We start from the raw sequence: 22500 nt of genomic DNA, 5'->3' as shown, positions 1-22500 counted from the left end.
AAGTTCATCTTTATTGCCTTTATAGCCAATGCCACAATATATGTTTATCAATTTCATAATATTTAACTCTCAAAGTTCCAACAAGTTCCTGTTCCATTAGCTGATCAACCCCTAAATGATCTCCCATAAAGTTACAAATCACTGTCTTTAAAACTCAGGTATTTTGTTGGTTTAGAATGCCAATTTCAACCCAAAAATGAGTTTCTTTGTTAACCATGTAGTGTGTTTGTCGCATGCAGCCATATTATGAATGAATTTTATCACATCACCATGATTCAATATATAGGTAGATCAAAATCTTTATTAAGCTGACAAACAACAACCGTAAGTTCCAATTTCTTTGTATAATAGTAGCTCATCCAGTTCCATATTTATTAATCTACCTCGGTGACAGTGATGTTATATTTTCATTATAAGTTTTTTGAAGCTGCATGTGACAACAAGAACTCAGGACTACATAAGTTAATATGGCATGGCAGAGGTAGGTTGATATCGATTCTAATTACAAACACCTGAGTTCGATGGGTGATTTGTAGGTGGGAGTCGATATCAACTTATACCTCACTTGCTGGCGCGTGGGTTAAAGCGCGTCACTGTAGTCCAGAGTTCTTGTCTTCACATGGTTCGAGCCCATGGGACGACGAACTTATTATCAACGAAAAATTCCCTTTGGGTAATATATATGAAAATATATTATTTCCAAGGTAGGTGGATATTAAAAAGGACGTTTGATATTGTATATGAATCACGGTGATGTGATAAAAAGTCATAAATGCTGCGACAAATACTAACGGTTATATATGGGTGGATATCGTCTCTAAATACAAACACCTATATTTGTATATACGATATCCACTTATTGCTGGCTGCGTGGGTTAAATGCATCCACTGTAGTATAGTTCTATATCGCTGGTTATAGCGGGACGACGAACTTATTACCAACTATTCCCTTCGGTAACATATATGAAAATATATATATATATGGATACTAAAGGACATGTATACTGATATATATGAATGATATGATGTGATAAAAATCATATATATATATATATGTATGTATATATAGTATATATGTATATATATATATATATATATATATGTATATACTATTATATATATATATATATATTTTTACTCACATCGGGACCGAACTCAGGTCTTTCAAGTGAGAGTCCAGGTCGTTAACAATTCCTCTGCATAGGTCATAAATATATTGGAACCTAAGCACTGCACACTTGAGGATTTTCGCTGGCAAACACCTAGCGCCCAACAGCACAGGGAATTTTACCCAACTTCCCAACCCAGCAGCAAACGAATTGCTAATCATTTCATTCAACTTACCTCCTTCACTGTTAGCAATTCCTCCACACTAACGGCCTAGACTTTCACTTGCAAGATTGGAGTTCGGTCCTATTTGAGTCAGAAATTTATTTCTGTAAAACACGTTGTCATTTGTTCATTTCCATATAATATATATATATATATATATATATATATATATATAATATTAAATACATAAAAGTGAATGTTTGTATATTTGTTTGTCCACTATAGAAATCTGAGCTGCTTGACAGACCCAGACAAAATTTGGCACACGACCTCTATGTCACCCCAGAAAGGTTTATAACTCAAAATCAAACCTCTACCCTGTGACAGATACAAACACAAACAAAACAAATGAAATTTCTGTTTTTAGTCCACTGTTTCCTTTAGTCTTTTGTGTTTATTCTCATTTTTCACCTGACACTCCACCTTTTTTTCCAGCGCTGCCAGACGTATTATTAACCTATACAACAAATCCAAATCCCCTATAACATCAATGTTGACCAGAATTTATGTGAAATTTGATCATAATTTATGAGACTTATTAATATACAGTAATTGTTTATTACCTCAATAAAATCAACACTGAAAACCTATATTGGTTTAAATGTGGTTTCAATCCTCGCCACGGAAAAAAGTAACAGACCAAATGCTTCTGTGATAGACATATCCCCCCCCCTCATTAAAAAAATTACTGGCAACGAAATTACCACCTTTTTTCAGTGTTCATTTTTAGCCAAACATATGTTAATCATACATTGCTAATAAAATACAAATTCTTAAGTAAACCTGTGGTATTACCATCATCATATCTAACTACTTAATCCACAAGAAAAAACTTTGTAGTTATGGGCACAACTTTGGAGATCATGAAATAATTCATCGACGAGACCAAACAAATCCATCACCATCTGTGCATGCGTATTAACAGACTAAATGCTTTTGTTATAAAACTACCCCCTCATTAAAAAATTACTAGCGACGAAAATACCACATATTTTTCAGTGTTCATATTAAGCCAAACGTATCTTAATTATACTGTGCCAATAAAATACAAGTTCGTAAGTACCTTGATGTATTACCATCATCATATATAAGTGCTTAGTCCACTAAAATATCACCATTTATCGACAATTTTTACATTAGACCATGCAGACTTCGACCTATACTTTCCCTCAGAAATGTCAAAGGAAACTGAAACGTATTCGTTAACACGTACAGAAAACCGAAAACAGTTGCAGCTCTTTTGTGTCTAAAATTACAATTATGATAGTAATTTAATATTTATATATAGCCAACCGACACCGTATCTTAAGTAGCTGCTGGCTAAGACGGACGTCAACATGGACGACATCTCCTTTTCTTAATTCGTTCAAATACCAACTTCCTCAGTAATTCGTTCGTTTCTTCTTCGTTTTTACCTTCGGAATTCGCTATAGCGACTGCTTCGTGACGTTACGGTGACATATTCCTTATAAAGTCGGTTTAAATGAGGTCTGAAATTAATTATCATGCAGTTAGGCGATACCACCACCACGCACACCAACTTCACCATACTACCTCTACCAAACGTTCTCTCTCTCTCTCTCTCTCTCTCTCTCTCTCTCTCTCTCTCTCTCTCTCTCTCTCTCTCTTCTCTCTCTCTCAAGGCATCACTCAAACAGTCTGCAGACAAGAAGTTATAGATGAGGTTTTTAACTATTTGCAATTTAAATCATGATTTATGATAATAAGTTTAATATAATTTTAATTACTCAATAAAATCTCACTGAAAAACTCTCTCGATCTCTCTCTCTCTCTCATTTATAAATCCCTTTATGAATGAGGTTAAACACCAAGTCATACCAGAAGAAACCAGAGAACCACCCAAACTGCAAGTCGATCTTCTCTTCTCTCTCTCTCTCTCTCCCTTTCACCATTTTAATCAGATAAGTGCCAGGATATATGTATACATGTATATATCGTGTTTATTTGAAGTAATAAATTCAAGACAGAATTATTAATCAAAGGAAAGAAAAGTATTTTCAGTGCTAGCACATATAGTTTACAAGAAAAACCGATTCAAAAGGGATGAAGGAAAATTCTTCTGATTTCTTCAAAGTTCATCTGGGCAGTGCTGGGTTGGTCAGTAGTATTATATAAAAGTGAATGTTTGCATATTTGTTTGGATTCTATAGAAATCTGAACCGCTTGACAGACCCAGACAGAATTTTGTACACGGCCTCTGTGTCACCCCAGAAAGGTTTATAACTCAAAATCAAACCCCTACCCTGTAACAGACATACAAAACACAGACAAAACAAATGAAATTTTCGTTTTTAAGTAACCTTTTCCTTCAGTGCTTTATGGGTTAATTCTCATTTTTCAACTGATGCTCCACCTTTTCTAACAGGCGCTGTCAGATGTATGATTAACCCACAACAATAAATCCCTTATAACAAATTTTTTATCACAATTTACGTGATTTTGATCATAATTTATGATAATAATTAATATAATTGTTTATTACCTCGATAAAATCTACACTGAAAACCTAAATCGATAATTTCTTTTTGTGGTAAGTGAAGCCAAGTCTGTGCATACGTACTAGTGGCTAAACCCGACAATTTCAACATCGTGTAGGAAGAACAACATGTTGGCTGTGCTGTTTAACTTTTGTGGATGGAGCCTATTTCTTCTGGAAACACGGAGGTCTGATATAGCAATATCATTCACCATCTAGCATTCAAGGTTAAAACTACCAAGACCTGTTCAAAGGAATCATCTAAAATTGACCATTACATGCGTGGCATGAGAATTACCTCCTCGAGTCTCTCTCTCTCTCTCTCTCTCTCTCTCTCTCTCTCTCTCTCTCTCTCTCTCTCTCTCTGCTTAGGTCAACAAATGCGAATTTCCTCATTAATTCGTTCGTTCCTTCTCCGTTTTAATCTTTGGAATTCGTTATAGTGACTGCTTCGTGACATTACGATGACGTATTTCGTTATACAGTTGGATTAATGGGAAATATTTTTAATTTTGAAAACCAATTGCTGTTCAAAGGTAGATTAAACTAAAATGCAACTTATAAATAACGTGTTTATTTTAGTAATGGATAAGCCTTAAAGGAAGTCATAGTAAGGTAGTAAGGCCCTATGACAGAAAACTAAACTATATGGAGAATTCAGAAATGTAGAGATGATATTATACTAGGAAATATTTCTGAATTACCAAAGGAACATCATAAGCAATTTAAATCCTAAAGACAAATTCAGAGCCACATGTTAAAAAGACAGATTATACATATAAAAATGAGAAATACGAGTATGTATATGCTGAATATTTCTCCGATAATTAATACAGTATGACTTGCAGGCTAAATGGAAACTGGAGCCATGATATGCAAGAATAAAAGCAAGATAAATATGCATTACTTTCTCTGGGGTAATGTGACGTATGAGATTGGTGATTTTATTTATGTTAGTGAGGTTTCTGTACATATGCTAATGTACCACGTTCATTAAAACTGTAAATACACAGATTTTTTTTATAAATATATACATTTAGTTTTCCCAGCCAGTGATGGGTTGGTCAGCTGTATGTATGTGTGTGTATATATATGTGTGAATATATATATATATGTAATGAATATATATATATATATATATATATATATATATATATATATATATATATATATATATATATATATATATATATATATATATATATATATATATATATACAAAATCGTAGCTCACGGTTCAGCAGTAGGTTTGCACTTAAGGTGACTGGTTCAATCCCGGCCTGCAGACCACCAGTTAGCGTAACTGCGAATGGGTACCAGCATCATATAGGTCAAGAAAAGGGTATAGGCCTATTAATATTATTTATAAGAACTTGCTGGGATATGGAAGGCTTTAAATCTTACGGTGGTCCTTTTTAAAAAGAAAAAAGCTATATATGTGTGTATATATTATTGTCTAATGATGTGGCCTTGTAATATATATGTTTTCTGTAATTTTGATATATATGTGTTGTGTGTAATAATGATGGCTGTTGAAATATCAAATGCCAGATCTTAAAAGAGTTACTGGCAGAATTTAAAAATACATTTTTGTTGTTGGGGTGATGTTTACACACGTGGTAGGCTGGTGATGTTTACACAGGTGTTCAACCAGGGTAACCCTCTTTTGCAAAGGTTTGTTTCCTTATCCACTTAAACTTTCATCAAAAGAGGTATGGGATGACAGGTTTAGATAACACTGGTTGGCCCAAAAGGCTGTTGTTTGAACAAGTGTTCAGTCAGAAAATCATGTGTCATTAACCCTAGAACATGGTCGTGACGTATCTGATACCGAGCTTCTTTTTTTCATATTGCCACGGCTTGGTACTTTGAGTGAGCCTCTTGGGTCTCCCTGTAGCTTCATTTGCCTTTGTGCTGATGTTGTGGAAGATAGTGTTTAGGTGCTAGTGCGTTCGTGGGGCTGTGTAATGAGTGCGCCGGGTATATTTTACCCTGTGCCGTGTTAACGTATAAAAATGTATGGGGTATTATATACCCTTTAACCATGTCACTGTAAGTGTATTGGGGTAAGGTATACCCAGAACAGTGTTACCGTATGAATATGCCTTAGGAATGTGAGAACATAAATACCAGGTTCAAGTGCTTTCTTATACTCCAACAATATAACTTTACTCTCATACTGCAAAGACACATCAAGAACCAAGAAGAAATTGGTGCATCTTATGTTGACAATGCACACTCATCCATCTATCATGCCGAATAGGAAGCCTGAGATAATAATTTTTTTATAATGAGACCAAGGGTGGGGTCGATACATTCGACTAGATGTGCCCCTTCTATGCAGTTGGTCGAAAGACAAAATGATGGCCCATGTGTGTCTTCTACTCATGGATAATATACAATGAAAACCAGCAGAGGACAGGTGGTTCTACAATGCCCAGGCGCACATATATGCAGCAGTTGGCAGTGGCGCCTATCAAACCATGGGCAGAGAAGAGGTTGATCAACACTCCAAAGATGTCAAATGACCTTGAGAAGGCTATATGTACTGTCTGTGACATCCCTCTACTTGCCAGCATTGCTCCAGCAGGCCGTGTGGTGATGACTGACAGCAGAGCTCCCATTATTCGCTGCTCACTGTGTCCCAGGAACGAGGACAGGAAGACCTGACACCGGTGCACTGGCTGTGGGAACCCAGTGTGCCTTCGCCACATCTACCCATCCTGCAGGGATTGTCAGCAGTAATTAGTACACTTTCTGCTCATTTACAATGGCAGAAAACAGTAAAAAAATATTTAGAGCATATACGTCTTTCTTTGACTTTTAGGAAAATTTATTGTTTATTTACAGTGGTAAAGAAATGTAAAAAAATATTTTTATTGAAAAACCATTGTCTGTGTGCAGACAAAACATAAATCATGTAATTTTTTTATTATTTAGTGTTTATAGACAACGATACAGCGACCAAAAAACATAAAAAAATTTACTTGCAAAATCATTATTTTTTCACTTACAAAAAATACCCGTTTTTTTACGCTCTCCCGTACAATGTGTGTTGCTACCAAGAGGCTGTGATTCCCGTAGCTGAGGCTTCTACGACCTGGGTGTGTGTGGGTCATTGCTCAAGACTTCAACTGTAGTTTTAGATTTTTCAGAAATTTTTTGTTTTGGTAATGTAGTGAACTTGGCTCATTTTAGTACTTTTTTTGAGTTGCCCGTTACATATTTACTTTGCCACAGTATTAACTTTAATATCAAGGGAAATGAAAGTAAAAACGTTCTATATTCTTGTACTTTTTCAGATTTAATAAATTTTGATTACAACCATTTTTTTTTTTTATTTTCCAAAATTGGGTTTAATATACCCCATGACCTTGTTAATAGCACTATTGCCAACGACCGTGTTCTAGGGTTAAAAGAGATATGTGCTGACAGGTCTAGATAGCCCTTCTGCACCAGGAAAAATTTTCTTTTATTTCCCTTTCTCCAGGGAAAATTCCCAGGCCTGTTTCCTGATCGATTGCGTCATGTTTAGTGTCACATTCCCAAAATGCCTTAGTGGCAACATAGGTTTCTTCTCATAGTAGAATTTGGGAGGCTCACATTAGCCTGTGAGAGACCATTTGAGTTGGTCAGGTTCTCTCTCTCTCTCTCTCTCTCTCTCTCTCTCTTACCCTAATTTTAAAATAATGTGTTTGTGGTCACTGGTAATATGTAACTTTTAAGATATGAGTTTGGTGAAACTGTTTAGTCTTGTAGGTGCCATATAAAAAGTGTGTTTTGTGCTGCAGTAAGGGATCTTACAAAAGTGTTACAAGCTTGTGTAAGGCAAAGTGGATTTTTACTTATTATTACCATGGTATAATAAAGTATATTAGGGAGATCTTGCCATAGTGAAATTATTGTTGATAAATCTTTTGTGCATTTTTTTGTGTGTTCTTGTGTTGATAAATCTTTTGTGCATTTTAGTGTGTTCTTGTATTTGCAATTTCTTAACTTTGGCCAATTTTTATGTTGGTGATTTATCATTTATTCACTTAGCATTTTACACATTTTGAAACTTTAATATTGCACATTTGATTTGATTTTCATTTATTAAGATTTCCTTTTCAAATCTTGAGTAATTCTTGATAGTTTAAATTTTGCTTGGTTAACGTAATTTCTTGATAAATTAAGGTTTTGTGGATTAATTTTGTTTAAGAATTAATTAAACCTTGTGTTGTTTTCAAGTAATGGTAAATTTTTCAGATTGTGAATTCTAATTATAAATTTTGAAGTTAAAAATAAATTTTTGTATTTAAAATTTTTAAACGCAGTGTTTTATTTGTTGACCATCAGGAATAGGATTAATTGTGTGTTCATAAGGCAAAGTGATAAACAGGTTTTGTTCCCTTTAGTTTTGCTGAAGTGAATTAAGACCAGGGAAACAATTATAGTTGTTTGATGGAGTGATGCCCTTTTTCTCTAGTATATTTCTTGTTTAGCTGTTAATACCTCACACATATCTTGATAAACTTAGTTTGATTTTTCAAGTGATAAGTAAGTTTTAAGGGATGACTGTTACCTTTAGAGTGCTCAGTTGTAATTTTATTGTTATGAGAGTTCAGTTATCTGGCAGAAGTGATGTAAATTTTTGGATTTTGTGACTAGTTGTGTAATAACTAGGTATTTAGTACACTTCGTGACAATATATATATATATATATATATATATATATATATATATATATATATATATATATATATATACATACATACATACACATACATACATACATACATACATACATACACACACACACACACATACACACACATATATATATATATATATATATATATATATATATATATAGTATTTGTAAGCTTGGATAAATCCTGTATTGTTTTATTCCTGCTCTTATTTTCAGATTATCGTACTTGCTTCTATGGAGAATTCAAATGTGCTAACGGAGAGTGCATCAGACCAGGACTCGTATGCGACGACGTCGTTGACTGTATTGATGGCACTGACGAAACCCAGTGCCAAGCAGGTTAGTGCAATTTCACCCTTTAGGTCAGTAGGCTTTTAATGTTATTAATTAGCTTTATTTGTAACTACCCCAGTAATAATAATAATAATAATAATAATAATAATAATAATAATAATAATAATAATAATAATTGCTGTTAAGTGATCCTTAAGAAATCTTGACTCTAGTAAAGGAATCTTTCGCAACGGCATGACTTTAACGACCTTTTAACTTCAAACGGCACGAGGGTTTTATTTTATTACCCTAGATTGTGCGACGTCCTGTAAGGCACTTACACAGAGAGCTTTTGTTGCCTCAGTCAACAGCAGTTAATTTATAAGCATTGCTTTGCAGCCGTTTATAGTTTCATTCGTTTTAAACTGCTGGTACCTGACCACAACAGCCAAAAGGCGTTACCATTGTAAAGCAGCTTTACATGGCCCGAAGCGAAATGGTGGTAAGTCAATAGTAATAGCTTTGTGTGAAGCCTTAATGGTGACCATAAATTTTCTCAAAGCCTTTCCAGAACCTCTCGCCAACTTGATATCATTTGGTCACCAGGTTTCGTTAGGACTTTCCTGATGTTCATGTTTGATAAAGGCTGCTCCGGAATTATTGTCTTTGGTAGTTTATAACGATTCAGATTCTTACAGACCTGTGCCGCAATCTCATTGAAATTTGGTGGCACTGTAATTGGTATGTAATAAAATAAGCATTTTTCTTTAAGATACATTTTTTAAAAATTTCCCTTAACGACAGAGATTACTACAGGCATATGATAAATATTTCCAGTCCTCCTTTCCTTCTTTTGGATTTAGAATGCTAAGATTTAATAAAAAGAATCTTGAAAAGTTGAGAATTGTGATACTTTAGTTGGTGAGCTAACACTGTACCGTTGTTCATCCTGTCAGCGAAATTAAGGAACATTGGGTCTGCTCAGAACCTGCTTGGGTGACCAACACAAAATGCAGACACCGTCGGCAACGCCCGTTGACCATTGACCACTGTGGATGTAGCAACCTTATATCATATTTTTTATGAAAACCGGAATGATTTCATCTCAGAAATCCTCTTATCCAGTAGGAAGAAAGCATATATATATATATATATATATATATATATATATATATATATATATATATATATATATATATATATATATATATATAACTGCATCATGAAGATATGGAACTTAATGAATTACTTTTATATATATATATATATATATATATATATATATATATATATATATATATATATATATATATATATATATATATATATATATATATATCCATTGTTGTAATTTTAAAGCTGGGTTCTTGCTAGATAAATGGGGTATACTAGGATGATATGCAGCTTACCTTAATTACCCCAAAAATCTGGTCTCTGGCCCTTGGGGACAGCTAAAATTACAAACAACACAATACGCCTGAAGGGCTACTTCAAGGGGGAAGTGATGAGATAAGCTCTGGTGTTTAACTTAATTCAGTATATTTACAAAAGAAAACACATCAGAAGAATGGTAGCGTAATTCTGGGGCAATGAGACAAAAGCAAATGACAGTGAATTTCCTGGAGTCTGTGGTGCCGCCGACAATTCTTGGAGAAAGCTCATCTCTCCAAGGCCCTTTATAGCTTCGGAAGTTATGTCTTTATCCTCCTAGATGGCGTTGTGATCACTCTGCCCACATGGAACTGCAGACCGCATGGCTCCGATTTCAAAATGGCAGAACGCACGTGGTCAGCCCCCCAGCTGACCTGACTTGGGCGACGATTAGCTCTGGTTGAGTCTGCACCTGGAATTAAGGGATTTCCGACAGCACTTTGGACAAGAAGGGGGTTAAAGGGGTTTTCCCCCCAAAAGGCAATGATGAGAGGTTTTAGGGGCAAATTTGCTCTCAGAGAACCACATTAAACTTACCGTATTGAATTACTTAGTCCTTTTTACTTTGAATTATTGCCTAAAAGATGGCGTAGGAGGGAATATTCTTTATATATATATATATATATATATATATATATATATGTATATATATACAGTATATATATATATATTATATATATATATATTCATACATACATACATATATGCGTGTGTGTGTGTGTGTGCACGCGTGTGCGCTTGTATATACAATAACGGTTCGGACAATCGTCTTTATAGCAGGAGTGCTTGACATTAAATCCCCAGGCAATTACGGAGCAATATGTTCTCAATCTTTTAAACCCATTGTGCTTTTGTTGACCCAAGCAAGGATTTTGAATTACTTGCCAAACTGTTGAAAAAGCGTCTACCAGTACTTCTGGGAATACAGAAAATTGCTGGACTGGGAAGTAAATGGAAGAATAGATCTCAAATTAAAATTCAAGAGATAGTGTCTAAAATGAATGTAGATAAGAGACATTTAACTGAATTCAGTGAAGGTTTGTTAGTGCACTATAGTTTTTTGTAGACGAGTTGCGTATGAGCATAGACCAAGCTACTATTCTCTGTTTGAACACATCTGTAACCAAAAAATTAACATACATTGACATTTGGTCGGCAGCACTGTGGGTTATACCGTCCACTGACAGAGGGTGAGATAAAAACGGTAGAGGAAGGACACTAGAGAGAATAACAAACAAATACCCATGAGAAAGAGAGAGAGAGAGAGAGAGAGAGAGAGAGAGAGAGAGAGAGAATAACAAACGAAGGAGAGGGAGAGAGAGAAATAACGGTGATCTAGTTGAATTAAAACATCGTTTTATAGGACTAGGCCTAGACTTTTTGCAAACTTGATTAATTAACGAAATTCAGTAGCCTACTTTTACTATAAGAATTTTAACACTGGATAATTTCCCATCCTTTTATAAATTAATGCTCATCGAAAAGTGCGATAAGATTTTCAGTTACGTTGAGCTTTTCCTTATCACTTTTTATCTGTCCTTCATTACTAGCGGTTACCCGGTTCGAGGTAGAATCAGCACACCGCAGAAAAAAACATCTCTAAAAGCGCTCCAAAAATATTTTTTTATTTCCCTTATTTGAGTTAACAAATACTTTTTCAGTGATGTTAAGCTTTTGCTGTATTTAGTAACAGAGAAGGGTAATGCATTCTTGTACGTAGGCCTATGCTGATTTTACCTTACACCAGCCTTGCCCACTTATAATGTGTATCAGTGTCAACTAAATAATAGGCCGATACTCGAAGTCAGAGCCCGACGATGCTTATAAATATTCTGTTAGCAGCCAATTAATTGCTGAATGTGAGAAAGGCAGTAACGTGTTTCCAAATCCGTTATGAATAAGGTGGTGCTTTCAGCGTCACTGGGAAAGCATTTTGAATGCTTAGCGTCATAAGGCTCATATAGGATAAGCACGTTGATAATATATCATTTTTAATTTGAAGTCAATCTTTGTGCAGTATTTTATACGTCGAAGAACTCATGGTTTCCATAAATTACAGCTCGTCTTGTTATAGCCAGTTCTCTAATGTTCTCCTGCTAGAATGTTAGAGCCAATGTAGCATTACCCTCCCCTCCAAGTGCACTATAGGTCTAACCCGTTATGTTCTGATGACGTAATTTCTACTTCAATTCATACAACAAACAATACATGGAAAGTTAGTATTGATATCAGCTTGAAAGAAAGTCAATGACAAGTATGCAAACTTCGGACTAGAAAGGAATTGTGTGAGTTCTGGCCGAACCAGTCATATTTGTACAAATGTATACTTCTAAGAAATCGTAACAAACCCAAGGAAGGACTCCGGTCTGTAGTACTGTTTTCTGTTATAGAGGCTGTCAGTTATAAAATGCACATGGCAATCTCTATTAAAAAATATTATGCAGTTAAGTCATTTGGCACATTTACTCTAGTTTCATACAAGAGCCTTGATGGCTCAGTCGGTAGAGCAGCAGCCTAGGACTTCGTAGAGGTCCGTGGCGCGGGTTCAAATCCGCAGCCGACTGGTCAGAGAAGGCGGACACTTTGCTATCCTTGTAGACACCCCGGGATTACGTATGTAATCAACGGATAGGTTTGCTGAAAGCAAATGGGTGTTACAGGCTAATACACACATAAACAAAGCCACTCCAACATCTAAAAACATAACAGACACCTTACACGCCTCGAACTGTCGACCTAACTGCCCAGTTCTCCTCGCTGCTTGGAGAAAGGGAACTGAGGATTGGTACGACACACGTACACATCGTTACCGGGGTCTAAGCGATGTCAGGCAGGGCAGCCGATCGAGGCTACAGCCTACCCCAACGCCAAATCAAAGTCCTTCAAAAGAAGGCATCGTGCTTACCCCATATGAAAATGAGGAAAAAGCACGTTAAAACGAAGACGAAGACTCTAGTTTCATACAGTTTAAAAGACGCTTGTGTAAATTATATTGCTTATTAAAACAAGGAATTTTACTTTGGATGAGTGCAGACGGCCACGTTGGATAAAAGCGATGGCAGTTCAGTTTCAGCTGGAACTCTGACTCCGAAAGTGAGGTTGGATCATTTCCCACTGCCCGCCTCTTTCTCAGGTTGTTCGTATAAGTTCACCAGTATTTCTTCCTGGCAAGTAGCTTGTATATCATTATGACCCCTGTATGCCAGTAGTAACTCAAAGGACATATCTATCATTAATGTTATTTTGCACTTTTTATGTATAGGCTAGCTCGTGCCTTCCATATAAATAATGCTCTGGTAGGAATTCAAGTCTATTTGTTTTCATTTGAATAAGGTGGAATTAAGGCAATCAGCAGCCGATGTCATGAGTAGTGTTGTCATGACATATGGTTAATGAAACCAATATTCCGACGACATATCAGCTGATACCGACTATAGTAAGTCGTAGAACTGAATAGGTCCGATGCATGCGCTTAATGATTTACGCACGCTTAGAATTATTACGACGGGGATTAAGGAAAGTGTCAAAAAAAAAAAAAAAAAAAAAAGAGCTAAACAATTCTTACAACGCTGACTAACTACGAATGTGTGTAGTAAGAACATAAAGTTGAATATTTACCAAAACAGAAGCTAAGGATCGGAAGGTTAACACCTATCTCAGCCACTCCTACATGACTAAAAGGCAGATTGAAAAGTACGGGTACAAACACACACAAATAATATATATATATATATATATATATATATATATATATATATATATATATATATATATATATATTCACGATATAAAGTATACCGCTGTCATTATTGGTACATGTCGAATTGGAGACAGTTAATTCATGCTTGTGTAATCTGTGACCGCTGAGATAAGAACAACGGATTCAGTGCAAGTCGACGTTATCACTAGTCTTAATTTGCAGGTATTGTCGCTGTTATTATTGGTGAATAATACTTGACCCATGATCTTGAATACTAGGATTTACATATAATTGCAAAAGCTCGACAGATCATCAAATTAGAAATGAAATCCAAATTCTGTCAAAATTGTTTAGTCTAGCAACACCCCGTATTTTATATTCAATCACTGATTGGTTTTGCTAAATTTCCCCGCGAGCGTTTCGTGTTAGAATTACTTATTGGACACTAAGTATGCCAAAGTAAGTACTCGTTGCAAAGCAATGCTACCTTGTCATTCGCTAATCACGAAAACGTTTGTGATAGACTCGACAAGTTCATGTTACGGTCGAATGCAATAAACCTGATCTCCGTGATGCTCAACCAAAAAAGTAAGTAGGTGAAAGTGACTTCCCCTCATTTCAGGAATCACCTCTACTAGGAATACCCTCAGTGGTACACTTAGCCTCCATTTCAGCTTCCTTCTTCCGTTTTGCTGTCCGTAATCTAACAACGTCTCCATAATGCAGCTTTGGGGTTTTCTTCCAGTTCCACCTTTGGAGAGAAGTTATAGGACAGTAAACACCGGATTACAGCTCTCCCTTACTTTGGACATTTTGGGGGGGTTTTAGTGATAGTGACACTATAAAAATATGGCTCCCATATAATATAATAGAGTGTTGTGATCCAAGAAAGTGCAGAGGTGATTCCGTTTTCCGTTGTTCCACTTACATTCTCTTGCGTTACAGCTCAAAATAATGTTTAGAAAATGGGGAGTTACCGTTTGTTAAGGAGAAAAGACTCCTTTGGTTTGCTTTTTTCAACTTAATTAGTGATAAAGGTTGGTTGGTGATGTTTTGTTCGACAAAATGAAAATGAACGTAAATGAACGTACAGAAATTTAGTAAAAATAAAGTAGTCGTCAAGTTTAATTCAGAGGAGACTTTCACAGGAGTTGTACGAAAATGTGAGGATAAGGTTATTCAATTAAGTGAAGTGGAAAATGTTAAGATAGTCAATCTTAGTTCATCTGTGACTTATGTATCAACAAGGAACATAAGACGTAATAAATTCAATATGGGTCCCTTCTCTGGCCTGTTAAATGGGACTTCGACTGCTAACATGAGACTTGGGGAGAACATCCCCTCATCCATCAGTATTAGTAGATTTAATATTACCATCTTATATAATGGGCAGAGGCGAGCGTGTTACAGATGTGGGCAAGCAAATCGCCTAGTTAAAGATTGTGCAAATGAGACAGGAGATCAATTGTGCAGATTAAATGAGGAAAATTTTCACAGTGTAATGCCAAGGAATAATACAGAAAAGGAAAGCCCAGAATCACTAAACACTGATGTTGAAGGAAAGAAAGCGACAGATAAAGAAGGAACTGATGAAGAAATACCAGCTGAAAACAGCGACGAAGAGAGCAGAGAGGAAGAGACGCCCCTACCACAGATTTCACCAGACTAAAAAGAAATCAGAAACGTGAGAGAAGCTGCTATTTGCGGAAATGGGAACAACGATGAAACAGATGAAGAGACGAATCCTCTGATCTCCCAGTCCGAGGATGAGCGACCAGCTCAAGTGAAAGTTCAAGCCGAAGTGCCCAGGCAAGTCAAAGACGAGGCGATTATCCCTCGAATAACAATTGGATGTGACAGAAAAAGGAGAAAACATAGGAAAGAAAAAGACGGAAAAATGGCAAGCTTGTGTCAGCGATAGTTCAAGTATCCGCAGTTATGCTCAGAAAGGACGCAAGATCAGTTCAGTCTGACGAAATTGGTAATTGCCTGGATGATGATCAGATGGAGGCAGAGAAGAGTTCTGACGAACTTGTCAAAATACCGATTGCTAGGCGCATAAAAGCGGACGAGTAAGCGACCCTCATTTTTTTCTCGTGATTTGATTTGACGTCTAAACATAGCAATTTTCCTAAACATGAAACTATAATAAAATTTATTTGCCCATTTACTATGAATTTGCTGAATCAGATTAATATATTTGATGTAATTTATATACGATTTATACAAAATATACAAACACAACATTAAATCTATAAACACATCATAATTTAACACAAGGGTGACACACTGATAAACACACAGGTTTTGAATCATGAGATTTTGATTCCATTTTGGAATGGTGGGCTTTAAACCAGTTAATGTCTGAAACAAGAGCTCAAAACGTTTTTCAAACATGTCTATTAAAAAATTTTGATAAATAGAATTCCTCAACAGTTGAAAGATATTGTTCGAATCTTTGATAAGTTAGTTTTTAACAAAAAGTTGTAAAAAAGTTTTCAAATTCAATCATGTGCAGTAAATATGAGAAAATTAGTTTTAGAAGACTATGAATTAGAATCCATTAGAAAAATGAAATTTGTGATGGGATAAGTATAACAAATTTATTTGTCACTAAAACAGATTAGTGATACAGACTTTATGTTGTGAGAAAGATTTTATTCCATTTTGGAAATCCAATGTAAACAAGAGCTCAAAACGGAAAAGCATGAAAATTATAAAAATTACATCTTGAAATTGAAAACTTCAAAAGAATGAAACTGAATTAAAATATTAGAAAAAAATTTGTGATTCCCATTGAGCAAAAATAGACGACAGACTTTATGGTGAAAAGTTATCCTTATTGTAAAAGAGAAAATGCCAATTAAATTGAATTTTATTGAAAAAAACTACAGAGGAATTTGGTGAATTGAGAAGGTCCCAGAGAATGAAGAAGCAAAGCAAAATGTATTTGTGGATTTGTTTGATAATGTTATAGGAGAAAAGGAAAATAAAATGCTAACTGAAGAAGTGACCGAATCTGAAGTTTGGAATGCCATCTGTGGCATGAAAAACGGAAAATGCCCAGGAATTGCCGCGTCATCGATAGAATTTTATAAGACTGTGGAAGATTATAAAAGATATTCATTTAAAGAATCGGTAATGTGTAAGGATGGCAACAGGAGTGATAAAAATGGCACTACAGAGTGGCAATCAACATTTAATAGGCGACTGGCGACCCATCACGATGCTTAATGTTGATTATAAAATAATAGCAAACAGAATAAATAAAGTTATGGATTTGTTAATTTCGAAAGAACAGTTTTGTATAGTTCCCAACATACCTATCGCCGGCTGTAATACACTACTTAGCGACAGTTTACTTTGTAAATAATGAAAATATTCCTGCTGCTCTACTTAACCTTGACTGAGCTTTGTTTTTCGGATATTAGGAAAATTGAGTCTCAAATGAGTTTACTACATGAAATCAAATGCTTTACGCCAGTGCAGAGAGCTGCTTATGTTCAAATGGTAACTTGTCTGAAAGTTTTCCAGTACAAAGATCTGTGAGGCAGGGATGCCCATTGTCCATGATACTTTTTGTAACTGAGCAAGAGCCTTTATATAGAATGTTGAAGTCCAAATTATTCAAGTTCTCACTAAAACTACCGAACGATTTATTGTTGGCGATATTGGGCTACGTCAATGATGCCTCAATATTGATTATCTCAAACTAGGCAATTATAGAAAGTTTCATGATAATAAAAAATGTTGAAGAAGCGACAGGTGCGAACAGAATGGCCAATCAGTGAATTGAAAAATGTAATGGGATCGTTTAAAGAACTTGTTGTTATATACAGTAAAGACTATGAAACAGCTAAAAGAGTGAAATCTGTCATATATTTCGAAACTGTAAGAAAATATCACGTGTAGCCAAATTTTGGAATAACGGTTATGAAACATTTTAAAAACTTTTGTTCACTCATCGCCGATGCATTTGACTAAAAAAAAAGTCATCATCAAACCTCAGTTCACTGTTGAATAGAAAAACGAAAAAAATTGTCATAAATTATCATTGCTTCTAATACAACCATAAAATTTGAAATAGTTCTATTTGATTGTTTTTACGCCTCAAGACTGAAAAAATGTAAGTAAGCAGATAAAAAAGTAGAATGCACCCACCGATATCAACGGGTGAGCGGAGCGTGTGTGACACAGCCATTAGAGTGACGACGCAACGTGAACCACCTAGGTCTACAATGAGTAGCGACAATGAAATTATCTTGAAACCATTTATTTTATATTTTTAGAGGAATATTTGGATTTTCATAAAAATAAAATTATTTAAGTTATATTTCTTAATCACTCCAAAATTATGGCCTACTAGCAAATATTTGCCTATGCAATTATTCTTTTGTTAAAACCAAGATTTTGTTCCTAGGCCTAGGTGTGTTAGGTTTCTTTACTTACTATAAATACACTACACTTAGCATTCATATCTTTATATTAACAATTTCTGGCCAGAAAGCATATGAAATTCTTTACACATTCTAGCACTTCAGGTTACCTTATGAATGAATAAATTATACACCAAAAGTGAGCAGAAGGACTTTTAAGAAAATAATATTTAAAGCCAGTTAAAAACAACAGTTCCATAGGCCTTGATATTAATACTAATAGATATTTCGATTAATAGCCATCTTCTCCATATAATTAAAATAATCATCATCTTTTATTCTTCAAAGAACAGATAATCTCAACAAATACTTTCTTTAGTAACAAAGATTACATCTCAGAAAGGTTAGATAATTTTTTAGGCCTATAAATCATTTTGCAGCATACAGGCAGCTTGAACACGGCCTAAAACTCCAACATTCAAAGAAAACTTGTTGTAATTCATATTCCTACTTTGTAAATGTTATGGCTGTTGAGCTTATTAGGTCTATGTTATGACTGTTGAGCTTATTAGGTCTACTGTTATAATACTGCAGAGTTAGTTATATTGACCAGCCTGAGGAGCATGCATGTCATTGACAGCACTGTCTTTATCACACCGTGCAAGTCCTTCAAAGAAGGCATCGTGCTTACCCCATACAAAAACCGTGCTTTGAAGAAGAAGAAGAAAGCTTTGAGCTAGAAAAAATCAGTTCAAATCACACTGGTTACGAATTATACCAATGCATAGAAGGGATCATATTTATATAACCATAGGAAAAATAGCGCTAGCTGTGATTTCACAAACATGTCGACTTGCATGACATTGGAAATAAAAAAAAGTTTAACACTACTTGGCAACATGGCTTTGACTCTGAGGTTTTGGACGATACAAAAAGAATCGTGTCGCCTCATATTTGAGCATAGCTGTACATATCACGTGTCTACCCGTTAACCAGGGAAATGGGGAAATCCATAGAAAAACGTATTTTTAATAACCTGTGGAATGGGAGTTATCACCCGCTCTACAGATGAACAATGTGTATATGCAAAGGAGGCGCAGGACTCATTTTGTAAAAAGTCTGTTTAATTTGTTCTACACTAGTTTTAAGATTCTATCATATAAATCTGTGGGTTATGAATTTCTGGGGTATTATTGTAAGCTTATGACAGTTTACCTTGTCATTTTTGAAAACATCAAATATGTCCATGAAGTCCTTGCAACAATTGACAGGCTCTTCCTGATGAATATTTCAGATTCTAGACTTGTTTTTGTAAGCGTGTTAATGGAGTTTACAAGTGTTTTTGTCACTGCTGCGTAATTTATGTAGAATAAATGAATATGAAACCACCATTCAAGATTTTAAAATTAGACTTTAAGGCTTAATGCAGCAGTAATGTTAATTGCAGATTATATAAACTGAATTTGGTTACGATTAAACCAGGCATTTATGACATTGAAAGAAAAATGATTGAACTTATCAGAAGCATAGAGTTCAATAATAGATATATACTGACAAAAACTTACGGTAAATGTAAAACTTACTATTCTGGTAACTGCTTAAATATGTAATGTTCTGCTTATGAAAGTAAATAAGGGCCTTTGAAATAAGTGTAAAACTACATTAATGTATTTTTCGGATCTTTCCTAGATAGTGACCCCCAAGGGTTTCCGGCGTCGTAATCTAGGACGATATTTCTTTTGGGGTCATTATTTTTATAATATTTACAGTCTTTTGTATATGTTGTTATGGCAATCCCCAACGGGCTTGTACTAAACACGCCGCAAAGGTGGCTATATACCGGGTTAAAACCCATGGGGGGTCACTATCTAAGAACGATCCTATTTTTCTAATAAGAGATTAAAAAAAGTTCCACCTTTAGATCCTTGTGCTTTATCTCATTTAGTTTCTGGATCTCGTTCTCTTGCCACCCAACCACGCCATCTCCCTTTTCTCACTGTCCTCAGCCCTGAATGACCTCAGTGCTTGGCCTAATAACCTATACTTCATGATTCATACTTGTTAGGAATATGCTATATTGATATAAAAAACTATTTTTGTATATTTGTGCGCGTATTTAGTCATGTTATGTATATTAGCCTAGTTTTATTTTACGGTATTTCAAACGAGTATTTTCCTAACGTAATTTCTTTGGCCAGTGGTAATCGGTCTGACATTCTCATATATAGGTCTAATTACCTGGACTACGTCCAAATTGCTGTGTCTATCTCTTCCTTCCTGAGGTGTCAGTAATTTGTTCATTTACTCATCTGTTATTTCCTTTCTTCCTTTGCATTTTCCTTATTCTGGCAGTTAGTTATTTTTGCAATATTCTGGATGGTTCGTCTTTTCTTTAGATCTTTTGTTTTCATTCATTCACTTATTCCGATACTTCCTCGCTAATTTATTGTTTGGTTGGCAGTCATTTCTTTAATTATTTCATTCATTGCATAGTATTTAATTCAAACATTTTTACTTTTTTATTTATTTGCTCATGGTTAATTGAAAGCTAAGCATATGAAGTTTAAAATTGCTAAAAAAAAAAAAAAGAGGAAATCGGTTTCAATTTCAGGAAACTCAGCAAACTAGCTGGTTGAATCGGTCATTATAGTATTTTAAACAGAAGAATGAATACAACAAATGCTTGATTTCGTTTCGTTCGGAAAATTACTAAATTTTATTTTCTTTGTCGATAACAAGAGAAACTGGAAAATGAATTTATACACACACACACACACACACATATATATATATATATATATATATATATATATATATATATATATATATATATATATATATATATATATGTATTTGGATATACTTGTGTACAAAGCCTGTGATCCAAATGCAAGAATATGAAGAAATTCTGTTGAACGTGGCTGGATTTGAATCCGCACCGGGAGTATCAGAAAGGGGTCACGTGGATTCTAGGTTTTGTAGTGACAAGCTTATCCAGAAAGTGAGAAGAATTCGAAGAGTTAAGAGGGCATTTAGTTACCACACACATACACACACATATATATATATATATATATATATATATATATATATATATATATATATATATATATATCTATATATATATATATACGTATGTGTAATTGTAATTAATAATAGCCACAATGCCCTTTTTAACTTGTCGAGTCTTCACACTTTTTGGATATGCTTATCACTACAAAGCCTTAGGTACAAATACAAGAGATATGAAGTAATTCTGATATCCGGTAGCAGGAATCGAACCCAAATCCTGAGTAATCACAACGAGGTCATACATATATGGTAAAAATTGAATAGCAGAATCTATATGAGTATATATATATTTATATATGTGTGTATATATAGATATACACATACAATACACACATATATTTATATGTATGTGTATATAGATATACACACATATATATATTGTACATATTTGTATATTATATATATTGTCACGTTTGCACAGTGTTGGGGACAAGGGATGGCTCTAATTATGACCTAGATAATACCAGTTGATTAACAAGGGGGCTTCACTCTGGTGAGCAGAAAGTGTAATAGTGACTATACTCAAAATAACATAAGAATAAAGGTTCAAGACAAACTTAGATTGTCCACTTAAAGTATAATTCACTAAAATATCAGAAGAGAAAATATTTACATGAGCTAACAATGGAGCACAATCATTAAGCAAGAGTGCCACACAAGTGCAAGCTTATAACTCTGCCTTCCTTGGCTAATACACATCACAAATATGGGCTAGGAGCCTTAGAATGTACAGGATTGGGTACAGCAAGCAAGACAGGGACCACACTGCGATTCCGGATATCTTGACTGGGTATGGCACCTGTAGTTTGCAGGGAGCTGGCACCATTGACCTGCAGGTAATTTCACACAACAGGTACCCGCACCACGGATCTGCAAGAGTAGGGATGTGATAATACATGAAGGGACTTTGAGTGTCACTTAACTTGGAATCCGTAAGCAAATAGCAAGATCCTGGTATCAATAATTCACTGTATATTAACACTTATAGTCAAAATGAACATAAAATTAACACTAATATCCCATTATTGATAAATCAAACACCACAGTTAAATCACATGAATCTCTGAGGGAGAATGCAAAGGGGCATGGATATGAGAATAGGAGAACAGGTGGAAAAAATCAGGTA

The 22500-nt window shown here is 34.9% G+C and overlaps 1 protein-coding gene across 1 annotated transcript in view; it reads left to right on the top strand.

Moving 5' to 3' along the window:
* Positions 1-8743: 8743 nt before the first annotated feature.
* The window catches only part of LOC136833126 (G-protein coupled receptor GRL101-like), a 692174-nt gene continuing 678417 nt past the window's right edge, over positions 8744-22500 (top strand). Inside the window, exon 1 of the mRNA XM_067094785.1 lies at positions 8744-8861. The gene's annotated coding sequence lies outside the window, so the exon portion shown is untranslated. The remainder of the gene's footprint in view (positions 8862-22500) is intronic.

Source organism: Macrobrachium rosenbergii, chromosome 51 (genome assembly GCF_040412425.1).
Source record: "Macrobrachium rosenbergii isolate ZJJX-2024 chromosome 51, ASM4041242v1, whole genome shotgun sequence".
In the NCBI taxonomy this organism is placed as follows: domain Eukaryota; kingdom Metazoa; phylum Arthropoda; class Malacostraca; order Decapoda; family Palaemonidae; genus Macrobrachium; species Macrobrachium rosenbergii.
Note: the sequence above shows the minus strand (reverse complement) of the source record. Positions and strands in the feature narration are given on the sequence as shown.